This window comes from Polypterus senegalus, unplaced genomic scaffold (genome assembly GCF_016835505.1).
Source record: "Polypterus senegalus isolate Bchr_013 unplaced genomic scaffold, ASM1683550v1 scaffold_9101, whole genome shotgun sequence".
Classification (NCBI taxonomy): Eukaryota; Metazoa; Chordata; class Cladistia; order Polypteriformes; family Polypteridae; genus Polypterus; species Polypterus senegalus.
The window spans coordinates 1-5,759 of NW_024383343.1; the positions used below are offsets into that span (position 1 = coordinate 1).

The following is a 5,759-nucleotide window of genomic DNA, read 5'->3' on the forward strand; positions in this document are numbered from 1 at the left end:
GCTCTATGAATTCGTATCCGCCGTCCTCTGAAAACTCAAATTACACTTCTGCACTGATTGGAATTTCCTCAAGCCGCTTAGGACTGATATGCATTTTTGACTCACAGCGTGCAAAAGCACTTGTCTTAATTCAAATTTTCCCAGACAGCAACGAGGCAGAAACGTTTTTTGTAAATCGTTACATTCCATACTCCGCATTCAAAATGAAATGCATGAAGAAAAAAACAATCTCAATTGAAAGCAGTTCTGCATAAATCACTCCTCACGTTGGCTTCTCTGTAGACCATGCAAAGCATCTTGGTTGTAATCTAAGGCAAATGAAATGTGTACTTTTAAAATCTTCATTTTATGGTTTTTTAGCTGTAGTCAACCTCCTGTGGATGACAGTGGAAGTGTCTCGTAGTGTTGGCAGGGAAAAATTCCACATATCTATTTAGTGAAAACAAAGTGCTCACGCTATTCATTCATGTCTAAAAAACTCAAGTTTTTTTTCCTGGTATTTTTTAGGCATTTCTCGCTTTTTCTCTTTTCCTAAATACATTCCAAATTCGGTTATCTATTACTTTCATTTTAACATGCGGGGAAAAAGGTACTTTTGCAATGGCCAGGACCCCAACCTGTGTATATTTTATTCAAGGGGTGTACGTTTTCTCGGAGGTGCTCAAAACTGGAAGCCGGTTGTTTGTGTATATTCAGAATGCAGGTTTTTCTTCAATATATTCAGATACCAAGTTCATTACCATTATCATTTTTCTACAGCTCACAATCTGGATGGAATTCTTTTTTAATGTTTTCAGCCTTCATTTTTTATATGGAAGAAAATTGTAGTAACTTCGGAAATGTTTTCTTGCTCATTGTGTCATTTACACTCAAAACACAAGCTCAAATTCAAGTATTAAAATGACATTTAATATTCTCCTTGTTAAAAGCTTCATTCCTTCCTCTGTGTCTCTTTCTGTGCGGAAGTCTGAAGGAGATCGAGCGTTGAAGCCCGTTTCATTGAAATACACTGAATTGTCACTGATGGAAATATCGGCAAACCAACTCTGTGAAACTTATCAACATATTCTGCATTTTAGCCTCGTGGAAAAATGGGCCCTACTTTGCATTTCTGCAATGCCGATGCGTTTAGCGCGTGGCTCTGTGGCGCAATGGATAGCGCGTTGGACTTCTAGTCTTCACTGAACAGTGATTCAAAGGTTGTGGGTTGGTCCCCCCAGGTCGCAACTTTAGCGAGCCTCATTTCCTTCCGGACAATATCTTGCTGGCTACGCCCTAGTCTTGCGGCGCATCCACACAATCCGCTTCTCTGGGTATACTGTGCAGTGCTTGCGGTGCCAGCGTTTACAAGAACACCTCGCCCTCAGCAGAAATGGCGCGTTTGAGGCGGATCGACAGTGCTTTTGTGTCTGAAGGTATTTTGAGAGAGTAATCACAAAATGAGCCCGCATATAATAAAAGTGAAAGCAAAGTTTAGAAGAAGCGGCAGAAAAAACCTTCAGAGGTGTGCTTCATCTCATAAAGCAGAAATCCTCAGTCCACAGAATTTATAAAACCAGCAGAAGACATGCTGGCCTTGACAAGCTGCCCCAGGTGAGGTTCAGAACTCACAACCTCGGCATTACACAGACACTGTCCTATAAGTACCGGCGCTAACCCGGTTGCGCCACTGGACCTCAAAGTCAAAGGCTAAAATAATAGCTCTATGAATGTGCGTATCTTCGAACGCCGTCCTCTGAAAACTCAAATTAACTTCTGCACTGATTGGAATTTGCTCAAGCCGGCTTAGGGACTGATATGCATTTTTCGAGGCTACAGCGTCAGAAAGCACTTGTCTTAATTCAAATTTCAGACAGCAACGAGGCAGAAACGTTTTTGTAAATCGTTCATTCCATACTCGCATTCAATGAAATGCATGAAGAAAAAACAATCTCAATTGAAAGCAGTTCTGGCATAAATCACTCACTCACGTTGGCTTCTCTGTAGACCATGCAGAAAGCATCTTGGTTGTAATCTAAGGCAAATGAAATGTGTACTTTTTAAAATCTTCATTTTATGGATTTTTAGCTGTAGTCAACCTCCTGTGGATGTACAGTGGAAGTGTCTGTAAGTGTTGGCAGGAAAAATTCCACATATCTATTTAGTGAGAAAACAAAGTGCTCACGCTATTCATTCATGTCTGAAAAACTCAAGTATTTTTCCTGGTATTTTTTAGGCATTTCCTACGCTGTTTTCTCTTTTCCTAAATACATTCCAAATTCGTTATCTATTACTTTCATTTAACATGCTGGAAAAGGTACTTTTGCAATGGCCAGGACCCCAACCTGTGTATATTTTATTCAAGGGTGTGTACGTTTTCTCGGAGGTGCTCAAAACTGGAAGCCGCGGTTGTTTGTGTATATTCAGAATGCAGGTTTTTTCTTCAATATATTCAGATACCAAGTTCATTACCATTATCATTTTTTCTACAGCTCACAATCTGGATGGAATTCGTTTTTAATGTTTTCAGCCTTCATTTTTTATATGGAAAGAAAATTGTAGTAACTTCTGGAAATGTTTTTCTTGCTCATTGTGTCATTTACACTCAAAACACAAGCTCAAATTCAAGTATTAAAATGACATTTAATATTCTCCTTGTTAAAAGCTTCCATTCCCTTCCTCTGTGTCTCTTTCTATGCGGAAGTCTGAAGGAAGATCGCGTTGAAGCCCGTTTCATTGAAATACACTGGAGATTGTCACTGATGGAAATATCGGCAAACCAACTCTGTGAAACTTATCAACATATTCTGCATTTTAGCCCTCGTAGGAAAAATGGGTCCCTACTTTGCATTTCTGCAATGCACGATGCGTTTAGCGCCTGTGGCTCTGTGGCGCAATGGATAGCGCGTTGGACTTCTAGTCTTCACTGAACAGTGATTCAAAGGTTGTGGGTTCGAGTCCCACCAGAGTCGCAACTTTAGCGAGCCTCATTTCCTTCCGGACAATATCTCGTGCTGGCTACGCTTACCTAGTCTTGCGACGCATCCACACAATCCGCTTCTCTGGGTATACTGTGCAGTGCTTGCGGTGCCAGCGTTTGCAAAGAACACCTGCGCCCTCAGCAGAAATGGCACGTTTGAGCGAGCAGTCGACAGTACTTTTGTGTCTGAAGGTACTTTGCGAGAGAGTAATCACAAAATGAGCATTACGCATATAATAAAAGTGAAAGCAAAGTTTAGAGAAGAAGCGGCAGAAAACCTTCAGAGAGTGTGCTTCATCATCATCAAGCGAAATCCTCAGTCCACAGGAATTTATAAAACCAGCAGAAGACATGCTGGCCTTAGACAAGCTGCTCCAGGTGAGGTTCGAACTCACAACCTCGGCATTACACACAGACACTGTCCTATAAGTACCGCGCTAACCGGTTGCGCCACTGGAGCACTCCAAAGTCAAAGGCTAAAATAATAGCTCTATGAATGTGCGTATCTTTCGAACGCCGTCCTCTGAAAACTCAAATTACACTTCTGCACTGATTGGAATTTGCTCAAGCCGGCTTAGGGACTGATATGCATTTTTTCGAGCGCTCACAGCGTGCAGAAAGCACTTGTCTTAATTCAAATTTCAGACAGCAACGAGGCAGAAACGTTTTTGTAAATCGTTACATTCCATACTCGCATTCAAAATGAAATGCATGAAGAAAAAACAATCTCAATTGAAAGCAGTTCTGGCATAAATCACTCACTCACGTTGGCTTCTCTGTAGACCATGCAGAAAGCATCTTGGTTGTAATCTAAGGCAAATGAAATGTGTACTTTTTAAAATCTTCATTTTATGGATTTTTAGCTGTAGTCAACCTCCTGTGGATGTACGAGTGGAAGTGTCTCGTAAGTGTTGGCAGGAAAAATTCCACATATCTATTTAGTGAGAAAACAAAGTGCTCACGCTATTCATTCATGTCTGAAAACTCAAGTATTTTTTCCTGGTATTTTTTTAGGCATTTCCTACGCTGTTTTCTCTTTTCCTAAATACATTCCAAATTCGGTTATCTATTACTTTCATTTAACATGCTGGAAAAGGTACTTTTGCAATGGCCAGGACCCCAACCTGTGTATATTTTATTCAAGGGGTGTACGTTTTCTCCGGAGGTGCTCAAAACTGGAAGCCGCCGGTTGTTTGTGTATATTCAGAATGCAGGTTTTTCTTCAATATATTCAGATACCAAGTTCATTACCATTATCATTTTTTCTACAGCTCACAATCTGGATGGAATTCGTTTTAATGTTTTCAGCCTTCATTTTTATATGGAAAAAAATTGTAGTAACTTCGAAATGTTTTCTTGCTCATTGTGTCATTTACACTCAAAACACAAGCTCAAATTCAAGTATTAAAATGACATTTAATATTCTCCTTGTTAAAGCTTCCATTCCTTCCTCTGTGTCTCTTTCTATGCGGAAGTCTGAAGGAAGATCGACGTTGAAGCCCGTTTCATTGAAATACACTGGAGATTGTCACTGATGGAAATATCGGCAAACCAACTCTGTGAAACTTATCAACATATTCTGCATTTTAGCCCTCGTAGGAAAATGGGTCCTACTTTGCATTTCTGCAATGCACGATGCGGTTTAGCGCCGGTGGCTCTGTGGCGCAATGGATAGCGCGTTGGACTTCTAGTCTTCACTGAACAGTGATTCAAAGGTTGTGGGTTCGAGTCCTCACAGAGTCGCAACTTTAGCGAGCCTCATTTCCTTCCGGACAATATCTCGTGCTGGCTACGCTTACCTAGTCTTGCGACGCATCCACACAATCCGCTTCTCTGGGTATACTGTGCAGTGCTTGCGGTGCCAGCGTTTGCAAAGAACACCTGCGCCCTCAGCAGAAATGGCACGTTTGAGCGAGCAGTCGACAGTACTTTTGTGTCTGAAGGTACTTTGCGAGAGTAATCACAAAATGAGCATTACGCATATAATAAAAGTGAAAGCAAAGTTTAGAGAAGAAGCGGCAGAAAACCTTCAGAGAGTGTGCTTCATCATCATCAAGCGAAATCCTCAGTCCACAGGAATTTATAAAACCAGCAGAAGACATGCTGGCCTTAGACAAGCTGCTCCAGGTGAGGTTCGAACTCACAACCTCGGCATTACACACAGACACTGTCCTATAAGTACCAGCGCCTAACCGGTTGCGCCACTGGAGCACTCAAAGTCAAAGGCTAAAATAATAGCTCTATGAATGTGCGTATCTTTCGAACGCCGTCCTCTGAAAACTCAAATTAAACTTCTGCACTGATTGGAATTTGCTCAAGCCGGCTTAGGGACTGATATGCATTTTTTCGAGCGCTCACAGCGTGCAGAAAGCACTTGTCTTAATTCAAATTTCAGACAGCAACGAGGCAGAAACGTTTTTTGTAAATCGTTACATTCCATACTCCGCATTCAAAATGAAATGCATGAAGAAAAAAACAATCTCAATTGAAAGCAGTTCTGGCATAAATCACTCACTCACGTTGGCTTCTCTGTAGACCATGCAGAAAGCATCTTGGTTGTAATCTAAGGCAAATGAAATGTGTACTTTTTAAAATCTTCATTTTATGGATTTTTAGCTGTAGTCAACCTCCTGTGGATGTACGAGTGGAAGTGTCTCGTAAGTGTTGCAGGAAAAATTCCACATATCTATTTAGTGAGAAAACAAAGTGCTCACGCTATTCATTCATGTCTGAAAACCAAGTATTTTTCCTGTATTTTAGGCATTTCTAGCTAAACAAGTTTATTCAAATTTTATCTATT

At 40.8% G+C, this 5,759-nt stretch overlaps 2 non-coding genes across 2 annotated transcripts; one reads left to right on the forward strand and one right to left on the reverse strand.

Annotated features, from left to right (window-relative positions):
- Positions 1-2,861: 2,861 nt before the first annotated feature.
- On the forward strand, positions 2,862-2,951 carry trnar-ucu. The gene is given in 2 exon segments: positions 2,862-2,898; positions 2,916-2,951. It is a non-coding gene; the product is annotated as a tRNA-Arg (tRNA).
- A 378-nt stretch (positions 2,952-3,329) lies between these two features.
- Positions 3,330-3,419, reverse strand: trnai-uau. The gene is given in 2 exon segments: positions 3,330-3,365; positions 3,384-3,419. It is a non-coding gene; the product is annotated as a tRNA-Ile (tRNA).
- Between the last annotated feature and the right edge of the window lie 2,340 nt (positions 3,420-5,759).